Source organism: Ammodytes marinus, assembly GCF_949987685.1.
Source record: "Ammodytes marinus genome assembly, chromosome: 19".
Taxonomy (NCBI): Eukaryota; Metazoa; Chordata; class Actinopteri; order Uranoscopiformes; family Ammodytidae; genus Ammodytes; species Ammodytes marinus.
The window spans coordinates 10,252,558-10,277,875 of NC_137223.1; the positions used below are offsets into that span (position 1 = coordinate 10,252,558).

A 25,318-nucleotide genomic window follows, 5' to 3' on the forward strand; every position below is an offset into this window, starting at 1 on the left:
GTGACGCATGCCCCCAATAGTTTACGTGTTTGAGCGGCACGATTAATAAACACCATTTCCCAGAATCCTCTGCGGCGCCCTGTCGGTGCTGTTTGTCCAGCCGTCGCTTCAACAATGCAGCTTTTAATGGTGCCATGAGCGGTGCGAAGTGGGAGACGCAGCATAAACCACAGGCTTGTCCGGAGACTGTAGTCGTGTTGGAAAAAAATTCAACACAACGAGATTTTTTTTGTCTAGACGAAGGTGACGCGCGGCTGTGACTCAGTTTGCCTGTATTAAGGACATCCTGGACTCTTTCTTGCTGCGGGGTGAGTAGCTTCTGGAGCTAACATTGGTCTGCAAACGTAGTGGAGGGAGCAAATGCATTTTTGTTGTGAGCGTTGCTGGCTAGCGGGCGAGCTAATTGGCCAGATGAGACATATGGCCCCTTGTGCAATCCCCCCTTCTTCATATTTTAACACCACAGCCCTGTAGTCCTCTCCTTTTTCATTGTGTCTAATGTAAGGTCTGTGCAACTGGTGAAAATGTAAAAGGTTGTTGGGTTTTCATAAAGACTTTATCTGTAGTGGTCGCTGCAAGTCGTCAGTGTGTTTTGCTTTGATCTCGGCTGAGACACACGTCAACCAAAGCCGGTGTATGTCGGTGCTTTCCCTTGATGACGCTAGATCTGTGTAGAACTAGCCTTGAAAAACATTGTGCCTATAAAACCCCTATTCTTAATATTTGATTGTTAACCCCACATATCCTTAAACGGTCTTCTCTTTTAACTCGAGTAAAACGTCACGCCTAACTCCATTAAAAAAACTGCTAATTTAATGTCGACCTGCTTTATAGAAAGCGCACACTGTCATGTTGTTTATTCAGATTATATATTATCATAATGAGCTTCTGGTGAGGGCAACATGCTTTAACACAACGTGGATAATTTCTGCAACACAATGGCCATCATGTTATGTATTAATACATGGAGGCTGTGATTACTGCATATATAATTGATGATCCCATTATAAAACTAAACATTTGCTAATTGTTAGCTGTGTGGGATTAGTTTCTGGATAACACGTTTGAAGTGCCTTGATTTTCAGAGCGACCTTTTCGCCACAGAGGAAATCGTCAGATATTGCTAAATGTAACATTTGTTCTATCAATACATTATGTGTACATGTAATACATTTAATTGTAACAATAATAGGCAATAGTAAGTCCCTTTTTCACTTTATTCACTGCTGATTACAATCACCTGCTGTCCCATTACTAAATGAGGGTAGACTAGATGTCAGAAACAACTCCCAGTTTAACACAATGCATTTCACCAACACCACAGACACAAACCGTTATTACTGCTTTTATTTTATTATCCAATTCTAAAACTAACCATTTGCAAATGGGAATTCTGTTTGCTGTGTTTGGACATTGTTTAGTTTCTGGAGTATACGATTGAAGTCTTGCTCTATCAGTTGTTGTTGTTGTTGTGCTTTTGCCATTGAGCGTTTAAACATGACCTGCTGCTAACCATAAAGGAATCGTTGCTTTAATGATCTGCTCTGTCAATATGATTGATTCCTTACAACACATTTTAAAATAATCAGTCATTTTTTGACTTAATTCACAGTTGATTACACTCAGTTTTTTTTATGTTTAACATAATGTTATTCAACGGCACCACAAACACGAAAACTTAAATTACTGCTATTGACTATCCAATTATAAAACTAAACATTTTCAAATGGGAGTTCTGTTTGCTGTGTTTGGACGAGGATTGGTTTCTGGATTACATATTTGAAATCTTAGAGGAGAAGATAGTCGGGTATTGCTTTAATGATTTGTTCTCATTCCCGATAACACAGTTTAAAATGTAACAATAACAAGCCTTTTCATGAGCATCACTCAGTTGCCATCCCTTAAATGAGGCTGCACTGCACATTAGAAACAATTCCCAATTTAACGCAATGCAATTCAACAGCACCACAAACACGAAAACTGTTATTGCTGCCCCTATGATTTATTAATTCATTATAAAACTACACGTTTGCCCATGGAAGTTCTGTTTGCAGAAGTATGGCTAGTTTCTGTTCGGTATTGTTGTTTTGCCTTTGCCATTTAGCAAGGCATTACTGTGATAATTTATGTCGCAGCCGTTTTAATGAGGCTATTGATTTTTCTGTTCACAAAGATGTTTGACTTGTTTATTGTTTATGGAAGTAGAAATGTTTTAAATGAAAGCTACATTTTTAATTAGTTTAGCATATTATTAATACTGTTTATGCCTAGGCTGCTTTGTTTTTTGATTACCTGTAGAGGTCTGTGGGCGGGCTTTACGCACCACTCAGGTACTTAGGCCAGGTGTGTGTATTGTTTTGATGAAAAGCTAAGTGTCAAGGGAAAGAGGCAGTGGGTTAAAAAAGTCTTTCGACCGCTTATTTTAGTTCACTCGTTGCTTTCAATGATTTATTCGTTTGCCAGTATATTTTCCTTTATTTAGAAGAAAGTTTTGTTCCTTTTTAAGCTGTAAAATAAATACAATCATTCTTTGAAATCGCGAGTGCTTGAAATTGTTTGGAAGCGAGTCGAGCTACCTCGCCTTCTGTACCCACGGCTGAACGAAGAACAGCCGAGACAATTTATTCCCCATGAGTTCAAACGTGACCTCCTCGCCTTTGAGGAAGTCATCAGTTATTGCCCCTTTAATGATTTGCTCTGTCAATACAGGATGGATTCCCTATAACTCATCTTAAAAAGTAACAAGTTGCTTTGTTTTGTGTATTGATTACGCTGAGGGAAGGGCACATATTTAAATGAGACCCAACTCTCAGTATTACACCATGTAATTCAACTGCAGCATAAACTGCAGCCTCCTAAACGACCTTCCCTAAAACACAAACTCTGACACTTAACAACCTGCATCTGAGTAGGATTTATTGCACTGCTGTTGTGTTATTGTCTGCATTTGTTTTAGCTAGAGGTGTTCCTAATAGGCTGGCAACTGAGTGCAGATGTTGTGTAATTTTCACTGTGTTAATCAACCCATGATGGATGGGACAGAGGAGGTTAGCTCGACCTCTGAGAGCCGGTCCCTTGTAGTTTGAGAGCCCAGTAGTGTGGCTATTGAGTCAAGGCTTTGCCTGTTTGAAGGAATACTGGGTTTACTGCAGGGGCATTGCCTGTATAACATGTTTCAGTAACCAGTAAATCCGTTCTCACTCAAACTTTCTAAGCCCAATGTTGATAAGTTAATAGCGGACCTTACCAGAGTTGCTGGCTGGCTCACCGCTTAATATTCAATTCTTTTGTGGTCAAATTGGAAAGGGATTGCATGAATCATTGCAGCAATGCCTTCATGTGCACTTCTACTTGACATGAGGATGCCTTTTTGCCAAATCACCTTTTTTTAATATTTTGAGTTATATTTGTGTTGTTGTGTTATAGAGGAATGGGTGTCAGTTACCGCGAGACAAAGATGTTGATCATACATTTGGGAAAGCATCACAGCATATTTTCGTGTTTGTTAGAGATAGTTTTTATTTATTTAAAGGCATTCTTCTCTCTCTTTGATATTTAATTGGTTTGCTGAGATAGAAACAACAGCAGTATGTTATTTCAACGTGTGTTAACAGTGAACTAAACAAAAAGGTTAGTTATAATTGAACATTATAGGCTGTCCAAAACCAATATGGTCATATGAATATCATGTAGTTAAAATAAAAACAATGAAAGAGCCAGTTGTATGATTGTAAAGTCTTCCTTGCTAAGGTTAGGTTGGACTACAGCAAGCATTGATATGCACTGTACAGGACACTGTGTTTCACCACTGTGGACAAGGATATTGATCTATTTCTCTTGGGGGGGGAGGGGGCGTGATCGCCACGCTGTCTTTGAATGATTTTTCTTATTTCCCTGTGGTCACACAGTATAATGAGCGAATGCCACAATGAATGTAGAATAAACACAATCAGCATTCCACTATGTGACGGGGTGCATGTAGATGTGCTGCCCTCATTAAACACTTGGACAACCGCCTGGTGCAGCACTTTTCTGTATTCTCCTGTTTGTACAGGCCCTTCTGGTTGCATTATCAGTAGTGTTTGATCAGTGTAGAATATTTTGGCCTGATGCAGAGGCTGATAATTGGACCTTTTTAGCCATTTATTAATGTTAATAGTTCTGGACCGGTTGTTCTCAGTCTGGTATGTTGGAGAAATAAAGCATTATCTGAGGATGTTCTTGCCCCGGGAATCATAGGAGTGCACTCTATCTTACTAAGGCCTTTTTCACGGAAACTATTATGACTTCTTAAAGCAGGAAGGAACATGTGTAACTGATAACTTAATTGATGCTCTTCTTGTCTATTTATTCGTCTGGGACCCTTGCCATTGAACAATGTGAACAATACCAATGCCCCCCGGGACTGAGACATATTTCGCCATAACACGTCAAAATGTCCACACCTCTTCCATCTGTCTTCAATAGCGACTGATAGAAGGTGCCAGTGTACCGAGTTAATAGTGAATAGACTCTGATTGTTCCTTGGGAAAAGTAGTGCTAATGTCTAGTTGCTGTTCATTCTTAAATTAGGCTGATTCAGTGGGGCTATTTGGAGCCATACTGTAGACAAGCCAATCATTCACAGTCAGGACATCTTGGACCTACAATTGGCACACTATAGGTCCTCCCAAATCTCTATTTCCCTGCTTCTGAGGTAGAATTAAAGAGACCGTTTGACTGGCATGTATTGTGATAGGGATGACGGATTGACGGTCATAATTATAATGTTAATCAGGAATGGAGTTTTCTTATTTGTTCGACCATTTATAAAGGATTTTAGTCTTGATAGAAATTCACAGACTAGACCAAGAGAAATTGGCTGCAGAGTTGAACTTGGAGGCTTGGTGGTCGTTAATGTCTTTGTAATGAGGGTCTGGTTGAATGACTGAATAGAGCTGCTGAACCTTGAATGGCAATCTGTCAAAGTGTCAACTTTTTGCCTGGGAAAGTGCAGAGATTTTAGCTTTTTACCTGGAGAGCAGAGTGTTCCTGGTGTGTGTGTCTGTGGGCGCATCTCTTCTCCTTCTAATGACCATCTGCTTTAAGAGGAAGGAAGAGTTCGGCTACATTTACCTAGGACAGCTTGTTCTCTGTGTTTTATTGAATAGCAGCTGGATTCTTATTATTATTGCACTAGGCAAGAGAGAAATGAATGGCGCGAATAAAAGTGAACAGATGCTGTAGCTCGTAGATGGGAGAGGAGAAAAACGCCGGGAATTGACAGAGATGGACTAGTGTTATTTTTGGCACAATTAAGTAAACAGCAGCTTTCTGGTGCCATGGTGGCCGCTAGTTGGGCTGAAGGATTTCCCCGATAATTTGTTTTTCTCCTTCCATAGAGGCACCTTTTTACCTTTACCAAGTGGACCTTTGTTACTGTCAAGCTCAAGGTGAGTGCTGTATGGCGAGGAAGCAGATACAAAAAAATATTTTGACATATGAATTGTCAGGTCTATTCTTTTAAACCAATCATGCAGCAGAATATGTGATCCCTTGAAGAATCCAATCACTGTCAAAATTAGGACATAGCTTCACTTTGTATTTTATCTCCCTGATTACATTTTTTAACTCCAGCTAAAGGTAAAACCAATAAATTGGTTGGCCAATGAATTGCCCAAGGCCAGTTTAAAAAGTAAACAAATGATGCATGATAGTACTTTGTGATTTAATAAAAAAACCTTTGAAAGAAAAAGTAAACAAATAATGTCTGCAGACACTGCATGCAGCAGTGTGGCTTCTGTGGAGCAATGTTAGCGCTTTAAAAAATGTTTTTGCCCAAATATTTACCTTCTATTTCAATAATTACAGACAGCTGGACAGAAATCCAGAAGTCCACACCAGGGAATGCCTATTGCAATAGACAATTAAATATACAGGGATATATATTTTTCTTTACATATCTTCATCAGCCATTTAAAAACTCATTCCGGTCGATCACCACTACTCCAGACAGTGAGGAGTTTGATCAGCCGCAGCCCACACACACACACACAATCCTGCCACTTGTTGTTGTGACTGGCGTTGAGTTGAGTTCAAGTCCAGGCCGTGTGGACATTAACAACATGACTTAAAGTAGTGTGAGTGCCCCTACGCTGACGCTCAGGTGCAATCTCTTTTGGGGTGGGCACACACACTGCAATAATTCTCCCGTGTCAGAGGGCTAATCACCCTGGCTCCCTTCCCACAATCCATCAGTGTCTGGAGGACAAGGCTTGCGGGATTCTGGCAGCTGTTGCAGGGGGCTGAGTCAATCTGTTATGGTCCAGGCCAGCCTGCTATACAGAAGAGGGAGAGAGCGGGCGGGGCCGGCGCTGCCACTGCTATGGCAAGATAACATGAGGATTTATTAGTTATGGAGGGCAGGATTTTACAGCTTGTGTGTTAATTTTCACATGTTACCCATAACCCGCAAACTGTTATGTGAAATATTTGCAGTTCAATGCCAGGCTGAAGGAGGATTTTACAGTACAGTACTGTAGAGACATTTTCAGATGTCACCCTGCACTCAGGGAACATTTGATGGAAATGTTTTTTCCTAGTTCACTGACATTTCATAAACTTAAAGATGGTCAAGTAAATGTGGAAGTAATCAGGATAAAATGACATAAGAATAAGATGGAAAATAGTTAACTGATAAAGGAAACCAAAATAAGACAGAATAAAACTATTGATTATAACAGTAAAAATAGGATATGCATTTCAAGTAGCCAGTGCCTGTTTGAATCGGACTTATTGAGGGAAGGAGGACGGTACTCTGCGGATTTGAATCACTTTTGAGCGTTGGCCAGATATATTTTTTTCTATGTGATTATCGCGGCGTACATACAAGTTGGTGGTTTATGGACGAACCCCTGAATTGCAGATACGCCGTGGGCTGGCACAGAGCGCTTGGTTGTTGATGCCGGGGGAGGTAAACTGGCAGAGACCTCACAATTAGATTCAGTCTCCAAAGCAAATATTTGGAGTCTTGCTTCCATTTGCTGACTGTTCCGAGGGCACAGCTGTTCGAGACTTTTTCGAGAGAGCAGACGGGCAGAGGGAGAAAAAAGCCACCAAAACTTACTTCTCATTGCTGTGACATCTTGTAGGTGTATGTGCTGAGGAAAATGTTCCACTTTGAAAATGGTCAAAAGTAAGCGAGGGAGTTACTGCAGGTGGACTCGAGGACACACTGGGTCTCTCTGTTCTAAATAGGCCTTTCCCCTCTGCACCTTCTGACTAATTATAGAAGGAATCAGGTGTTAGTTACAAATAACATTAATGATGATGAGTGTGTTCCATTTAAGCCATGGAAATGAAATTAAACCTTAATGCACAACACCAGGGCCCTGAGACATCAATCTTATGTATTTATTTTGGCACCTGTGATTAAAACGTTGGCGTCTACTGTTACAAATAGACTTATCAATGTGTAATATGCCTTTTTATTATCCATGAGAAATCGGAGATAGTGAGTGTTGGTAGTCTTTGATAACAGCTGTTGTCATCAAAGGTTTCGGTGTCTCCACCACTGTTAGTCTTGTTCGTATGTAGACAGTTGTCCACCAGCACATTTATAAAGCTGTTTATCTGTCCCCAGTGGCTTAATGTGATCACAGCTGGGAAACTATATGATATGGAGGCATTCCACTCCGTGTGTGTTCATCTCGAAAAGAACTGTGTCATTCAAGAGGGAACTTGTAATGGAACTAGGTTAAAGATCTGGCTGGTACTTTCCCCATCTTCCTGTACACAAACCATCCAATATGATCTCCCAATGTACAGAGGAGCAACACATGACTCTACCTTGTTTATATGATAAGTTCTAGAATTTTAATGTTTTCAAGAAGTTGCAACTGAAATATGTGGTTCAAACTTGAAAATTGATCATTGTTCAAAAGGTTGGAATAGTCCATGAGCCAGGGCCCCAAATTTGGGCCATCGGTATCATTTTGGGGACAAAGGCTCATACTGATTTTTGTCAAGGTATAAACCCCTAGTACTAGAAAAATCACGATAGCAGTAACGGGTTGGTAGCGAAATCACTTTTTTCAGCGTATGAAGTTACTAACCCCCTAAGATAAATTGCGTTTTTGGAATCCAGTGTATATCTGGTTTAGTCTCATGGTAGGGATATTGTTGATATTTCATAATATGATGCTTGGTATCACTGGAAAGGAGACCTTTAAGGCTTTCATTTAAGCCCAGTACTGGGTCTGTCTGACAAACACAGTGGTCACATGACTTCTTTAAACCAGAAATATAACACGTTTTTTCACAAGTTCCGCCTAAACTGTATGCCTTCTTTTATTCCTGTGGCATGAAACAACACCAGGGACACAAAACTCAACAACTTCAGTACTCAAGGCACTCTGATGATTCAGAAAATGTATAATATACCCATACTATTTATTTGTGAGAGGTGATTATGAGCCTTAAATTAGACTTGTGCAACCAGTACAAGTCTTCAAAATAGAATGGAGTGGATAGAATGGACAAATAGGGAGCCCTATTAGTCCAGCAGATATCTGAATGCATTTAGCTTTTTTTGATACAAACATGAGCTCTGGCACACTGTTAGAGCATGCCCTAAGAAAGATTTTTGGCTATAGGGCCATCGCCAATTTATCCTATGGTTGCTATGGCAATCATTTTAAAAAATGGCCGCCATTTGCTGTTATAGTATCTTGTAGCTTGGATTGTAGAGCACCTAGGATCTTGATTATGGTGTCTAATCCTACATTTTCAAGGATGAAAAAGGCAGTGGTGCTATTTCAAACATGCTAGAAAGTGCCCAACTTCATATATCTGGCATTCAGGGAACAAAATTATGGTAAAACCTTCAAATAGTAGCGGAGTTATGCATATTTTCATGAAATACAGAATCAGTTCATGAGTTGTGTGCTGACCTTATATGCTTACAAGTAAATATCTATTTCAAAGCCTGACCAATACATCGGTTTAGCCTGTTTGATAGGTGTAATTGCTATTTTATCCGTGTAACCCACTCTGAGTAAGTCAACATTACTCTAGGTTCCGAAGGAGCTAAGTGATATAAACAATTACCACAATGAAAGTACCAGGCAAAGGTAAGTTGCAAGCAGCAACTTTTACTCATAAAGTTGTAGGTAACACCCAAAACACATATATTCATCATTTGAACATAAAAATATGGGCAAATCAAAATAAATGAGTGTTGTCAATAGTCCTTTTAGTCGGTCTGTTTTGTGATCACTTCCGGTTAATCAATCCACTGTCAGTGGTTCTCCGTTAAAATGTCTGTAACTGGTCCTGTGACAGTTATTGGAAAGGATGTGTGAAGTAGTCAAATGGATACCTATACCAAAGGTTGAGGGTCCCAACAAAGTAGACTGTCAGCTGATGCCTTAAGCCATGCAGAAAGAATACAGGTATGTTACATTTTACTAGTATGCTTGTGCCCGTTAAACACAAGGACTACTATCACACTAATGAAACTACTTCAGCCCTAATGAATAAATACAGCATCACCCACTGCACTTGTTTATTTCACAAGTGGCTCGAGCAGATGAAAACTGTGCTGGCCACTGACACCCTCCAAGGGGATGAACCCATCTCATGGGCTGCATACCACGCATGCCTTCAACTACCAAATGCAATACCAAAGAGCAGTGTCACATTCACTTCTCTACTTCCCCTTTTCTATGACCAAGCCAAATCTTGTCGCCATGATTCGCCATTTTTGAATGTGGTGAAGAAGGCAGTGGAGATTCTTAGTCCTGGTCAGGTAACAATCAACACTCTGGATCAACCTCTGTACGCAGTGGCAAAACAAATCCAGTGGACTTGACCAGCAACTCATGGTGAAGATAACTTTATTCTCATGTTTGGTGGGTTCCACATAAAGATGACACATCTTGGAGGGTAGCGGGTGGACAAGAGCACTTCTGCAAGCTGGAGTTGCTACAAAAGGGACAGCCGATTCCTTTCTGAAAGCCTGTCACGTGACACCCACCCGCCTTGCTCATCAGGTCACAGCCAGCAGCCTATATCTTCTCCTGCAGAGGGCTTGCACTGATTACATAAATGACCAGGAGGAGGGAAATAATCCTATGTCCTTGGAAGATTGGTGCAGTGAAAGAGCTTTGTCATGTCCCCCATTCCACTTCTGGTCCATTGTCCTGCAGCTGGAAATAGAGTTAATGATATATATGTTTGATCAATAAGAGAGGCCAACTTCCAGCTCTATATAGATGCCCTGACCAAGATCGTGCCTTGGTTATTTACTTTAGCAGTCAAAGATCCCATCAAAAGGAACAGCCTCCCCTTTATTCAGCCGGCCTCCAGTCCGAGAGAAGTCCAGGTCCCAACAGCTCTCATCCCTGAAGAGTGACTGCTCCCAGTTCTCTCAGCTTTATATTGTATCCCAGATGTGTGATGGAAGTCTGGTTGAGTTTGTTTTGCAAGAAAACCAGGCGTGTCCGCCGGCATCGTAACAAATGGGCAAGCTAAGAACTGGAACCAAGACTTGGTGGGCTGTTTGGAGAACCTGATTCCATCACAACAGAACAAATCCAACTCCATAGTACAGGTCAACATACTTGATGGGGCTGCTCTCGTGAACATGCTACGACCTGGTGCTGCTGAGACCTTTTCTGAATATGCACAGAAGGTGTTCTCACCATACATCCTGTCTAAGCTGGAGCATGTCAACAGAGTGGATGTTGTGTGGGATCAATAGTTCCCTGACAGTCTACAGGCCTAAAACACGCAGCAAGAGAGGAAGTGGAGTTTGTAGAAGAGTTGAGCCGTCGAGTGCCATTCCTGGAAACTGGCCAGAGTTTTTTCGCATTGATGACAACAAGGCTGAACTGTTCTCCTTCCTTGCTACCCTGAAATCCCTCAACACTGAAAAAAAGTGATTAGCACCCATCATGCTGAAGTCCTCTGCACTCAGCCTCGAGATGTAGAAGGTCTTGCACCATTCACACATGAGAAGGCTGATACCCGCATCCTACTGCACCTTGGAGATGCTGTGAAGGAAGGGTATAACAGTGTATCAATACGCACAGTTGACAAAGATGTGTTAGTGCTGGCAGGAACTGCAGCCCACTCTCTCAACATCAATGAGCTGTGGGTTGCCTTTGGAGCTGGAAAGAGTTTCGGCATTTAGCAGCTCACAAGATGGCAAGGGCACTAGGTCCAGAACGATGTATCGCCTTGCCGGGGTTCCATGCCTTTACTGGATGTGACACAGAGTCATCTTTTGGTGGCAGGGGTAAGAAAACTGCATATACATGGAGGAGCTTTGAAGATGTCACTATAACTTTCTGTGCCTTTGCTGCCACACCTGACTCCATAGACAACTGGATGGAGCCTCTGGAGCGATTTGTTGTATTGCTATATGACCGCAGCAGCAGCCAGGGATCTGTCAATCAGGCACGAAGCAGCTCTTCACCCAGAAAGGAACATCAATTGAGGGACTCCCCCCAACACTAGCAGCACTGATTCAGTACACAAGACAGCTGCCTATCAAGCTTGTCACTGTTAGGGACAGATGATGGTTGGACAACACTTCCAGAAGGGACCCAGGCCTGTCGCGAACTCCTCTGCTGTGGATGTAAAAAGTGGTGCAGTGGACATTGCTAATGTGTCAAGGCAGCACTTCAGTATAGTTCCCTTTGCCACTCTGGTGGACTGTGTTTTCAGAAACAATTATAAATGTGATGATGGTTTTATTGTGATTTAATTCCCTGAATGCCAGATATGTTTGTATGTAGTTTAGCATTCCTCATTCTTGTACAAGTAGAATTAGGCCAATTTTGTATGTTCAAATGATGAATATGCATATGTGTTTTGGGTGTTACCTACAACTTTATGAGTAAAAGTTACTGCTTGCAACTTACCTTGCCTGGTACTTTCATTGTGGTAATTTTTTATTAATTAATTAATTTTTTTCTCCTTCGGAACCTAGAGCAATGTTGAATTACTCAGAGTAGGTTACATGGATAAAATAGCAATTACACCTCTCAAACAGGCTAAACCGAAGTATTGGTCAGGCTTTGAAATATATATTTACTTGTAAGTATATACAGTCGTGGAAAAAATTAAGAGACCAGTCTGGATTTTTCACTCATTGTAAATGCTCTAAATGACAATATTTTTATTTTGAATTTGGTAGAAATGTTGTCAGTGCTGGTAGTTTATATTATAAAATCAAAATGTTCACTTTACTCAAACATATGCCTTTAAAGAGTAAAACAAGAGACACTGAACTTTTGGAGTGGTCTCTCAATTTTTTCCAGAGCTGTAAGGAACACAACTCATGAACTGATTCTGTATTTCATGAAAATACGCATAACTCCGCTACTATTTGAAGGTTTTACCATAATTTTGTTCCCTGAATACCAGATATATGAAGTTGGGCACTTTCTAGCATGTTTGAAATAGCACCACTGCCTTTTTCATCCTTGAAAATGTAGGATTAGACACCATAATCAAGATCCTAGGTGCTCTACAACCCAAGCTACTGATACTGTAACAGCAAATGGCGGCCATTTTTTAAAATGATTGCCATAGCAACCATAAGAGAAATTGGTGATGGCCCTATAGCCAAAAATCTTTCTTAGGGCATGCTCTAACAGTGTGCCAGAGCTCATGTTTGTATCAAAAAAAGCTAAATGCATTCAGATATCTGCTGGACTAATAGGGCTCCCTATTTGTCCATTCTATCCACTCCATTCTATTTTGAAGACTTGTACTGGTTGCACAAGTCTAATTTAAGGCTCATAATCACCTCTCACAAATAAATAGTATGGGTATATTATACATTTTCTGAATCATCAGAGTGCCTTGAGTACTGAAGTTGTTGAGTTTTGTGTCCCTGGTGTTCTTTCATTCAACAGGAATGAAAGAAAGCATACTGTTTCGGCGGAACTTGTGAGAAAATGTGTTATATTTCTGGTTTAAAGAGGTCTTGTGACCTCTGTGTTTGTCGGACAGATTCAGTATTGGGCTTAAATGAAAGCCTCAAAGGTCCCCTTTCCAGTGATACCAAGCATCATATTACAGAATATGTACAATATCCCTACCATGAGCCTAAACCAGATATACACCGGATCCAAAAAACGCAATTTATCTTAGGGGGTTAGTAACTTCATGAGCTGAAAAAAGTGATTTCGCTACCAACCCGTCACTGCTATCGTGATTTTTCTAGTACAAGGGGTTTATACCTTGTCAAAAAACCATGATAGCAATTGTCCCCAAAATGATACCGATCAACCCCCCTGGCTCATGGACTAGAATAGGCTACAATGTATTGCAGGTCAAGCAGGTACTGACTTACTATCACCTATGGGATAAATGAAGAATAACTAAATAAATGTGTATAAAAAAGTTGTTGGTGACAATAACGCTTGTCACCAACAACATTGTTACATACAGTGTTTCTCCATCTCCCCTGGACTTATCTTGATGTGTATGGGACTTGCATACATAAAGACGGGATCTGGAAGACATTATTTAACTTCACCTTAGATGTTGCCACAGCGAGAGAGAGAAAGAAAGAAAAAAGTTTTCTTTTGACACTCGAGAGCCTCTGCCGCAGTGAACTTGACGTGTATTCAATCACCAAAGCACTTTCCACTCTGGAATACAAAAAGACTCTTTATTGTTTTTCCCCTGCTGCCCTCATTCTTCTAACTTGAAGAAACTGTTGTAGGACTTGAGTTGTTCAAGTTCGTAGTTGTGGCGGCTGGATTCACTTTGCTCCAGATAAAGGTCGGCCCATGCCTTTCAAAACTTGTGAGATTTCGGCATGTGAAATATTCCAAGCTCTTGATTAATCAAAGGAATAATCTTCTATATAAGTTAGCACAGCTGTAGCAAGACCTACTTGATATGCCACTGGTTAGAGAAATCCGATAACCCTGTTTTTTTATTTTGTAGAAGTATGAAGCATTAGATTAGTTAATGTGAATTTCTTAATGCTTTTACAAAAATATACTGCTGCTGAAGGTGGGAAAGACTATTAATCCACAATACCCAATACACTTTGCTTGTTTGTGCCAGTTTAGACAGTGTTTGACAGGCCTGTTTGTAGCCTGCCCCTTTTATGTCGCTTTTCATCACTGCCTAACGTAATTACGTGGTCGCAAAATGCTTAAATGAATACCATGTGGCAGCCTGTAATTAGATTTCTGGTAATGAATGGGTCAAATAAGAGTTGCAGGCATTCAAGCACAGAAGTTCCCCTCTGAGAAGTGGGGTGGGGGGGGAGGGGGGGGGGGGGGCTCGTCAAAATAGTTGGTGTGTCACAAGGGACATGCACATGGGCCGGAAGCTTGGTTAAACTTTTGTTAACCAAAAAATGTCTTGTGACCGATCGTCCAATATTGAATATATTTCCAGAATATTGGACTTGTTACATAAATAGTGGTGCCTCATTGCTGCTTACAAGTGATTATATACAACCTTTTACACCTTCCAAATGTTAACCAGAAAAATGTGTAAATGAAGCTTACACTCTGGGCAAAGGAGCTGTTAAATAAAGTGTTATTTCAAAGGCGACAGACCAGACAAGTCAAGGTTGGCCAGTCCGCAGTCTGTGTACCTCCTAGGGAACGAAGTGATATGTCAATAAAATGGCATTGGAGGATTTTTCCTTGTAGGTTTTGAAAAAAAATAAAAAAATACTCCCAGTTTTGAAAATGAAACGTTGATGAACATTCTCTCAACAAGTGTATCATCCGTCTCTCTGTCCCTGTGGTTCCTTCCCCTCATCAGTCAACGACATGGGCTGCAACATCACTGATTAATTCAGGAAGCTCATCAGCAACCAACTTGTAGACTAATGAAGGAAGCTAGGTCATCTAATTTATTTATAGGAAAAGCGAATTGCTACACGTAAACACCCACGGATAGAAACGGTAGGAGCAAATTATAGTTTATCTTTCATCTCTGCAGATGTGACTTTTTCTGACTTCTCCTCCTCCGCTCTATGTCAACCTGACATACATTTTCTATACTTCTGAGTAGAGTGAAAGATATTGAAGTAAATATTGGCTACCGATGTGTAGTTCCATTTCGGTGTCCAAGTCTCCACAGTTGGCCCAAGCTATAGCAGTTCTCTTTCCGAAATGGAAGATATTTAGAAAGACAGGAATTCATGCATGCACTATGTGAACCCAGCGAGGCTGTAAATAACCTCATTAACAGTCTAGCGTATAAGTAAGTAAACATTTCAGAAGCCAAACGTGTAACCGGGCCGTTCAGGAAGAGGAAAAGCCAGCGGAAAAAAACGCAGAGAAAATGGTCAAATGCTTTTTCCGCCTTCACATCAACCACAATTAGTCGTGCATCTTTCCTGGTGTTCGCCCACTGGACTCATCTCATACATTTGAATTTGAAAAATGCACATTCAGTCTGTATCTTTAACACATTCTTTAGGCACCTTAAACTGTTTTGTCTGTCTGGGGCAAAGGCATAAAGATAGACATATTTCAACTGCGCTCTGGTTAAAAAAGATTACATTTACCATCCAATTGATACCAGTAGAATCATAGTTAAAGTTGCAGTGTGTAAAGGGACTTGCCGTTTTACTTTAGACTTGGTAGAAATGGTATGAATAATATAGTATTCTTAAGTATATTTTAAAAAGTGTTTAATTTCTGAAAATATATATATATATATATATTTTTTTTTACTTTTATAAGTGTTTTACATAGGAGCAAGTTGTGCCACCATGTTCCACCGCAATGTTTTTACAGTAGCACTGAGCAGACAACTTTGCAGCCTGCGTTTTATTTATAGGGGTGTCCTGGGGAAATGCACCTGTTGGAAAACGAAGAAGAAATACTATAGAATAAATAACTAAATTATTGTTCACCTCATCACTTGATATTGTAGAAGAAAGACTTGAGGCAGTGTCGGATTATGTCCTCTTTAGTGACTGGCTTGTTGTCCTTGAAGGCCACCGTAGCAATGCTTACTAACCATTTTGGGGAAACCTATTTTTTGACTACCGGTACTGTGTGAATTTTAAATATTTAAAAAAAAATGTCAAAAGGTTTTCAGATGATGGAGCCAATTAGAAAAATTTGGAAGTGGTTGTGTGAGTCTTTTGCGTCTGCTCTGACTGTAATTGGCTGTCACATTCTCAAGTCTCACCAACACCGTGAGATTCCCCCCCACTTGTCCCCGTCTCACCCCTGCAGTGCAACTTGTGCCGCGGCGTTTGACGACGACAGCAGTCGCTTCAAAGCCACCGTGATGCGTGCTGATTATCCGCTCTCCCAGCCTTTTACAAACACAGGGCCACACTCTGAAGATGTTCACAGATTGTAGTATTTTTAGATACCTTGTATAGTTTTATTTTTGCTTTCCCTTGGATTGTCTCTTAAAAGTCATGCAATGTCTAATCCTGTAAGGACATAGCACATTGCACCTTTTCCTTCTCATGAATCGCCCTTCTGTGTAATCTTTGTCATATTGCAGGAGCTCTTGAGGTTGGAAGGCACCCATCTGTCATTATGAACTCATTCCTTCTCCTCTGCCTCTCTTTTCTCTGCTTACATCTCTCGGTCTCTTTATTTCTGTTTATCTACATCTCTCTCTATCTATGCCCCATAACAAAATGGTATTCAGGAGACAGTTATTAATGAGTCATCATGTATGTGTCATGTTTGCCTCGAAACAACAGCCTAGTGAAGGGTGGGTTTTCCAGTCTGCCCCCGTATGACTTCTTCATCTGTCTTGCTGTTTTAATGCACACGCTGAGAGATAAAGGGCAGCACTCTCATATCTCTCATATGTTTGGCACCCAGTAGGAGGGTGTCCACATTGAAGGCGTTCTTAATTGCTTCTGTGCTGCGTCATCCCGAACCCGATACTCCCGATGATCGTTATGGCCTCGTTGTCATCTCTCTGGCATTATCAGATCATAAAGGGAACAGCAGAAAAGTGTCACCCACCAGAATCTCTTTAAAGTTTTCACCGCTGTGGCGCATAAAGTTTTGATACTGTTATTATAACTGAAATGAACAAAAACTTCTTTAATTAAGCCTCCGTGGCAACATATTTAATTTTCGATAAACCACTTTAGAGTTGGGCCATTTAACGATATGAATTCAGAAACTAATCTTCGTTAAATATATTTTAATGTCCTGATGTGAAATTACATGATACTCTTAATAGAGGATTTTATGACACCTCTATGGTTTGTTTTCTCTGTATATAAGAAAGTGGTAGAGTTCCCTTTGTCTCTTCCACATCCAGCCTCTCTCTAGTTTAGTTTTCCTGCAGCAGTTGAGGATGAACCTAATTTAGTTTCTGTCGACCAGGACTCTGTTGCATTAAACGCTCTGTTGGATTTTGGCTCCTCCTGTTGATCACCATTAAAGGAAAAGGACAGCAACCATATCGTTTATTTTCTCTATTTCAGTGAACGGTTGGTGTCCATCATTCCATCAATTCATCATATAATATACTGCATAAGTTTTTTTTTTCTCTCGCTTACTAGTACATGAGGTTGACAACTCACCTTTGCATGTAGCAGACAGCGATCGGAAACCTAGATTAGTTGTTTACATGTAACTGTATCCGTGGACATCTCGAGCCATCATGTTCAGGTTTCCCAAGCCCTGAACAAGGCTGCAAACACTGCAAAATATAAAATGCAAGGAAGTAGTAAAAGAAATTGCAAGCACAATATCCGACTCTATGACAAACTGGGTATTTGTTGTCTTGTCCAATAAAATAACCCAATGGTATTCAGCAGTGTACATTAAACCTCCTAAGAGGAACTTTAATATGTTTATGAAACAGTCTCATTTTTCCTCTGACGATCATACATTATCATACTGCTTCATTTAAGGCACAGTAAAAGTTGAAAACTTCTTTTTATCATTGCATTGAAAGCGGATCTTTCTCAGACAAATACATTAGTTAATGAAGTACTAACTTTCGTCTCATAAGATCTTCATTACACCAGTACTTAATATATATATATATACATTTTCTTTCTTTGTATGCCCTATTTAAGAGATAGAAGAGAAAGGAAAAACTATGTGAAAACTTGCTGTTAATGATCTGAATTATCACTTAATCAATACAAGTAGTTTTCCTTAATAAGGTACTCGGTAGGAGGAAAATTTGACTTCTTAGGTCTTAAAAAGCCTTTCATTTTCTCACTTATCATTACCTTTTTGAGTACCACTAAACAGCGAGGAGTCACATCTGTAATTTACCGGTGAAAAGGGTCCTCGAAATGGTTCAGTCATGCGCCTGCAGATGAGCTGTGATCCATGGCTGCAACAGCTGCTCCACTCACACAGCCCCTACGACTATCAACTTCCCCTGCAGCTGCCTCCATCTTTTTTTCCCCCCTTCTATCACCTCCACAGGGAATGCCCTCTCTCGATCCTCTGCATGAAATCACAATTAATTACGGGAATGGTTGTCTGCATGTACAATGGGCATCACGGTAACCTGCAGTCCCAGCAGGCGTTATGGTATTCTTAGTTGCAGCTGCATCACCGCCACAGGCCTGTCACGCCACTGCTGCAGTAAGCTACGATTGTGTGTATCTCTAGGTTACAACACTGATAATAGAGTGTAGGGGCTGTAACTAACCAACATTTTCCTTTTTTAGATTAGGAGGTGGATGAGGAGAATGCTTGTTGACAAAAACTATTTTCGCCAAAATCAGTGAATATCTTCTCACGGTCCGCTACCAGTCCGTACTGTGTGTGCACTGACTGAAACAACTTTTCATACACAGCCTAGACTATGTAAACTTATATGTAAATAAAGGGTATATGTATGGAAACAAAGGGGGCCCGCTATTGCTAGAAAAATGCCTAGAGAACAGAGAAAAAAATTAATCCACAAATTAAGAAGAATACTAAAAAAGGTCAACCACTTATTCAATGTATTTATTTATTTATTTCCGCATAGATTTCTCTCAGTCGATTATCATTAATAGTTGCTACAGCTCTTGTACAGTAAAATGAAAGTGACACAATGGAGTGATTAGAAACAAATGACAAACACCATCAATACCCTCAGCAGCACCTGTTCTAACGTAGTACATTTTCCTATTGACGGATAGGTTTACAATAAGTGGTCCCATTCCTACAAAACACATGACCTTCCTCCTGCGGCAGTGGAAGAGCTAAGTGGCTGACGTTAGAGAAATAGTCGGGTATTAATGTGTGTAACATGGTGACTCTGCAGAAAGAGTCCCCTCTTTGTCCTTGGACAGTTTGATTTCAAGCCTTCGTGGATATTTGGATAATCTGTAAAGATATATTGTTTCACAGATACGTGAATGAAATGTCAGAATGTTTACCGCACTAGGAACATTTTTCGGCCGATTGGTCCCTGGACCCCGTTGATCCTGACTGGAATATCTCAACAACTATTGGATGTAGGGCTGGGCGATATATCGAATATATGCGATGTATCGCGAGATGTTCTCCACGGGATGTATAAAATGACCCTGATCGCGACCATCGAATACAAATTGGCACGTAATGTGTTTTTTTTTTGCCGACGCCACCGGCAAACTCGCTGGTGTTTGCTTCTCTCGCTCTTTCCTGTGGCTCTCTGCCTCACAGACTCGCATGCCTTGGCAACTCACTCACTCCCCCCTCCCAGTCTCCTGGGTGCGCACCTGTGACGTAGTCTGCAGTGCGCCCTGTGTGTGTTTACTTTTATCGCCATGTGAAAACAACGAGAGGGGGAGAAAAAAAAGACGAGGGCTCTTGTGCTCTTATGACAGCCGAACGAGCGGGTGGAGGGGGGGCGCGAAAGATGGCGATGGTGGCCGTCGTTTATAGCATGGACCTTTTTTGTAGGTCCATGCTTATGAGAAGAAAGGCTACACAGGCGAACGACCGGGGCAGGCGGGCGCACATGACGGCATTAGCGGCCGCTGTACACAGCACAGCCTGCCCTGGTCCTTATGAGAGGAAGGCTAGTGGCTACACATGCGAAAGAACGGGGGAGGCGGGCGCTTGACAGCATAAGCGGCCGCTGTACAGAGCCTGGTCTTTATGAGAGGAAGGCGAACGAGCGCCGGGGGGCGGATTACTCCGACTTCACGGAGAGTTTTTGGTCCAACGTCACACAACCACGGCATCACATTTATTACTTGCAGCCTCTTATAATAGGTCCATGTCAACACCAAAGGAGGTGCACACCGTTTATTAACTAAAAGTCTATGTAAAGTAGGCTACATTTGCGAGTATTTTTTATAAAATAAAACCTAGATTACTATTATGGAGCAAAACCTGTTTTTGCATTTAAAGTGTGGCTGCTATCTTCAGGGGGTTAGTGGTGATAAACAATTAGTAAGTGGTTGTAATGAGTAATAATTAGTGTTCTCAGTTTACAGATTAACAGAAGATGGAAAAAACTGTTCCCAAATAAAATATTGCTGGATCCATTGTATGGGAGTGGAAGGATGTGGAATAATCAATACAATGTGCAAACTCTTTGCCATGTGCAAGTTTCAAATTGTTCTAATAGAAAGCACTAAAGAATATAAACAAGATTTTGTTTCATGTAGCCTAATGCATCGTTAGTGCAGACACATTTTGCAGGGACTATTTAAATCATATTACTGGTGTGATGTTATGCAAAAAAATAATTAAATTGAACATGTAGGATGTGCTCTAGAGGAGATTTGAAATATATCGAGATATATATCGTGTATCGAGATATAGTAAAAAAAAATTATTTTAGCCCATATCGCCCAGCCCTAATTGGATGAACCGCAGACATTAACGGTCCCCAGAGGATTTTTTCCTAGTGACTTTAAGTTACTTTTTTCTTCTGGCACAACCACAAGGTTGAATTTTGTTTTTTATTATAAGCAAATGTATGTCTTCTCTACACACTTACAAAACAAATTGTTCCATTTATCATCAGCTGTAGTCTGTGTTTAGTACTAATTTGCAAATGTAAGCATGCCAACATTCAAAAATATGATAAAATATGAATCAACATTATACATTAAAATGTAAACAGGGTAATTTTGAGCTTGTTAAAGGTTCAGAAAGTGGAATGGTCAGTTTAGCTAACTTCCTGTCAGTTACTGCAGTTAGCGGTCCCCTCCCTCGTCCCCAGGTCACCACATTAATGCACTCCAATCTTCAAGCAGCGAGTTATTTAGCATCATCTCAGATCCATAAGTGTGATAAAACATGATAAAAACCATCAAATCAGACATTGGGAAGGATTTTTACCTGCTCCGCCATTGTAGGCGCATACTTATTCACCCATCTGTCGCTCTGCACGTGCACCGGCAGTGAGACGGGTGCCGGTTTGTAGTGTTATCTCTTCTGATTGGTTCTGAGTAGTGGGATCCCCGAAAAGTTTATTTGCCTATTACATGCAGAGCGAGTGACTGAGAGATCGGCTTTATGAAACGTGCACACTATAAGTGATCGCTGTATGAATAAAGCTTACCTCAACTTTTAAGGATCTACAGATTAAGCTAAAAGCACATCTAAATATCCAGTGAGTTCACTTCGGGTTATCGGAGTAATTGATCACAAAGGAGATTGTCTGACAAATAACACTTTTTTTAATAGTTGGTTCATTATTTATTTTCCAATTGACTTAGCGGTGAGTCATGCATAAATCAGTGGAATCGAGCTTTTGAAGTGGTGTGGGAAATCTGTGTCAGCCTTATAATTATAAGTTAGTGATTTTTTTCTTTCTTTTGAGACATAAAAAGGAAAAAATCAAAGAACCATAGCCTTCATATTTCAGTCCCTGCTGTTGCTACCTCTTGGAGCCTTACTAACCAGGACTTATTAAAGATATTTTCCGTCACCCTTTCAAATCCCTCAATTTGTCTCACATTTCTGTCAGATGCCTAGTGTGAAGGCCAAAACAACCCTATAATGCTGTACCAAAAAACTTCAGCTTTTTCACTCATTCAATACCTGCTCCTGCTGCCTTGTTCCCTCCATCTTCCCCACACAAGATGCGACCTTTGAGTTCATCGTGGGCGAGTACAAATCTGTTGTATTTGGTCTTAGGTTTCTGTCTGCGCTTCCTATATAGAGGAATCTCAGGACTGTCTAAGAAAGCAGAGTCAGTGTGCAGAGAGGCTGTTCAAACATTTATACAAGCGTTTGCTCTCACATGTCTCAGAGCTTTCAAGCGGCGTCCCACTTCTTTATTCAGACTCGCAGCTCTGCACCTGCTGCTGTTATGCTTTTGACTTCAGATGACCATGACTTCAGTTTAGATTTTCCATTTTTTTTTTTTTTATGTTTCGTATAGCGGACCTGCTTGGCGTTAATCACAACTCGATGCATCTCCGAGTGCCTGCCAACACTACATTCTCTCCCACTCTGCGACCTGGCACGAGTTTAGAACTTGATCTTGATTGATGTCGAAGGCAGTGTTACATGCATCTTGTTTTTTAGTTTTTTTAATAGCTCCAAATCAAATGAACAGACTGCTATACTGATGCAGCCTGCGATATTCATAGGCCCAACCAGTAATTTGCTGACTAAGTCATAAGCTTGCCGTGTGGAGCAAAAAGGTTTGCTATCTGGGTCATCGGCGAGGCGGCTGCGCTCCGGCTTCTCCTTTCCCCTGAGAAAGACTGCAGATCACTAGAATTGAAAGTGTTGCAGAATTTTGCCCTCTAAAAAAAAGGAGCTGGATTGTATATCAAATCTGTATGGATTTACAGTCTGAGGAATGGAATATCTACACTGTAATATACAGAGACAAGTCCTCATATGTGAGGGAGTAATTCTGAGAAATCTTATCAGGATAATTATAATATACTCCTGAAAATTGTTGGGAAACCCACTTTGTGCATCCTTTGTGAGTTTTGACGTGGACTTTGAGTTTTTAAGGCTATGGTCTTTAACTTTTGATTTAGATGATGAACAGCCTATTTGAGTTTAAATTCAGTTTTCAATAAATTGCCTGATGACATCTTGAAGCCCTACTTAAAACTTGGTTACGATCAACCATCGCGAAATACAAATACTTTGCAATTTTCCCCCCGGTCTTTAGATTTTGACAATTATCTTTTTTTTTAACAGCATAAAGAATATTCTGAACATGAATACACTTGTACGAAAACAAAATACAATAAATAATTTAATTGTTCTAAACAAAATTTTACTAAAAGCAGTCCTAATACCTCAGAACAGTATAAAGGAAAATAATAATAATAGTGACTTTTCAACTCATGGTATAGCCTACCTTACCTTGCTGTAACTCCATACTGTGTTGTATGAGATCAAGACAAGGGCAGGCATGTTGGCGGTACAACTGTGTGCAATTTTTTTATATAGCTCATTCTTACACCTGTGCAGCCTTGTATGCCTAAAGAATACAAGTGGCTACAAAAATGGCTACCCACGGCAGCACTTTAGGTGCTTAACACCAAATGGCCTTGCAGTTTGCAGTTGGCGGTGATGCCATTACCATTGATCCCCGCAAAACTAACTCCAGAGCAATCGATGTTTTCCTGTGCCTTTTTCATACAGAAGGCCGTCGGATTAGGCCGACGGAAAGAAGACATGCTGTAGATTATAAAGAGTGTGTGTGTGTGTGTGTGTGTGTGTGTGTGTGTGTGTGTGTGTGTGTGTGTGTGTGTGTGTGTGTGTGTGTGTGTGTGTGTGTGTGTGTGTGTGTGTGTGTGTGTGTGTGTGTGTTGCATTTCCCAGCATCAGCCACGGGCACAGCCTTAAACCAGCATGTTTATGGCCCCAGATTAGGCTTAGCAACGACGTTTGCCAACATCTGTTTGCCATTACCCCTGTGACACTAGCAGCCATGGAGCCATTAATCAGAGCGCTGTGATATTTGCCACTCGGTCACTCTGCACCTCAGGCACAATCGCCGAGCAGTGGGACGAGGGGGTCAGCATTCAAAGGGTCATCAGTCCTGGGAGATAGTTCTGTACATGTTCCCTCCTAACTACACCAATAATCAATGGGCCTGTAGTAACTTTGTTGGACTAAACCCTCTTGTCGAATGTGAACCGGGATAGTTTTGTTCCCTTATTTCACTGCACCACTGCACTGTAGCTGATCATAAACTGTACCTCGGGAAAAGGATTTGCAATTTTCAGGTTCTCAAGAACGTAAATCTGCTACTTTTCTGTTTTATGTCATTGGATATCACTATAATTGGTGTTTCTTTTCTGACAAAGCAATGAATCCATTTAACAAGAACATAAATACAAATGAAAAAAGGCATGCATGCATGATTGACCTAGTATAAACATGTTTTATTACGTGGTGAAAAGCGAAATGCAAGGACAGAGGTGTGTGTAAAGGTATGTTCCAAAGACATTTCATATGTCAGCAGAAAACTGTGTGAGAGTTGATATAATGCAGCCTGCGGGTATGTATGGTTTAGGGTGCATTCAGACATGCAGCTACAAGGAGACAAGTAGCAGCATGATGTCGGTCATTATAGGCAAACTGAAGTCACGTGCCTGCCACGTGATTGGCCGGTACCTTTCCTCATTCCTCCCTTTGACAGGCACACACACACACACACGCACACACACTCGCCCAGCTGTATTGTAATATGCTGTTTTTCAGGCAAGTTGGGTGGTAGTAGTAATCTCCAAACATCAGAAATGCCAGTCACAAGGAGGCAGCAGAGAGAGGTGATTTCTTGACTTAGACAGAATGAAAGATGGCTTTTTCCTGTGTTGGATTTTAAGATGGTATCTGTTTACGTTGTTATTTAACCGGGCTGTAATGAAAGCGTTACAGAGGTTTGTGTTCACTGGTAACACGGGATGATATCCTTATCGAGACAAGCTGTTAAGTCAGCAAAAGTAAACACTTGAATTCCTTTTTACCTGTGGTCTATGTCACTCTGAACTTCACCACCTAATCAAGGCTTGCTCTCGGTGTTGTGGGTTCGATAGTGTTTTGTGATAAGGACTGTTTGGCACTTGGCCCATCAGTTGACATTCTCTGTGCCTATGCTCTGGTGGTGCGACATAGCTATATAGCTCAGAGGTCAGACCGTCTGTGTGTCTCGTGAAATGCAACAATCTCTGCTGAAATATAGATTATGCTCGCTCATGATGTAAGAATCTTTCAGAGATTTTGATGCCTGTTAAATTGGAGCTACTATTACTTCCATATTATCTGTTTGATAAGAGCTGTCTTTTTTTTCATATTTCTTTTTGATTCATCTAACCGGTTCCTAACAGGAAAATGAGCTCGAGACTCGAGGAAGATTCATTTCAGCTCACCTGCAGTGGCCTCCCAGACAGGAATATCTTTGCAACTGGCAAGAGACCAACAGTAGTTCT

General features: G+C 40.8%; 1 protein-coding gene across 1 annotated transcript in view; it reads left to right on the plus strand.

Moving 5' to 3' along the window:
- The first annotated feature begins 64 nt into the window (after nt 1-64).
- Nucleotides 65-25,318, plus strand: part of extl3 (exostosin-like glycosyltransferase 3) — a 35,552-nt gene continuing 10,298 nt past the window's right edge. Inside the window, exon 1 of the mRNA XM_080047849.1 lies at nt 65-308. The gene's annotated coding sequence lies outside the window, so the exon portion shown is untranslated. The remainder of the gene's footprint in view (nt 309-25,318) is intronic.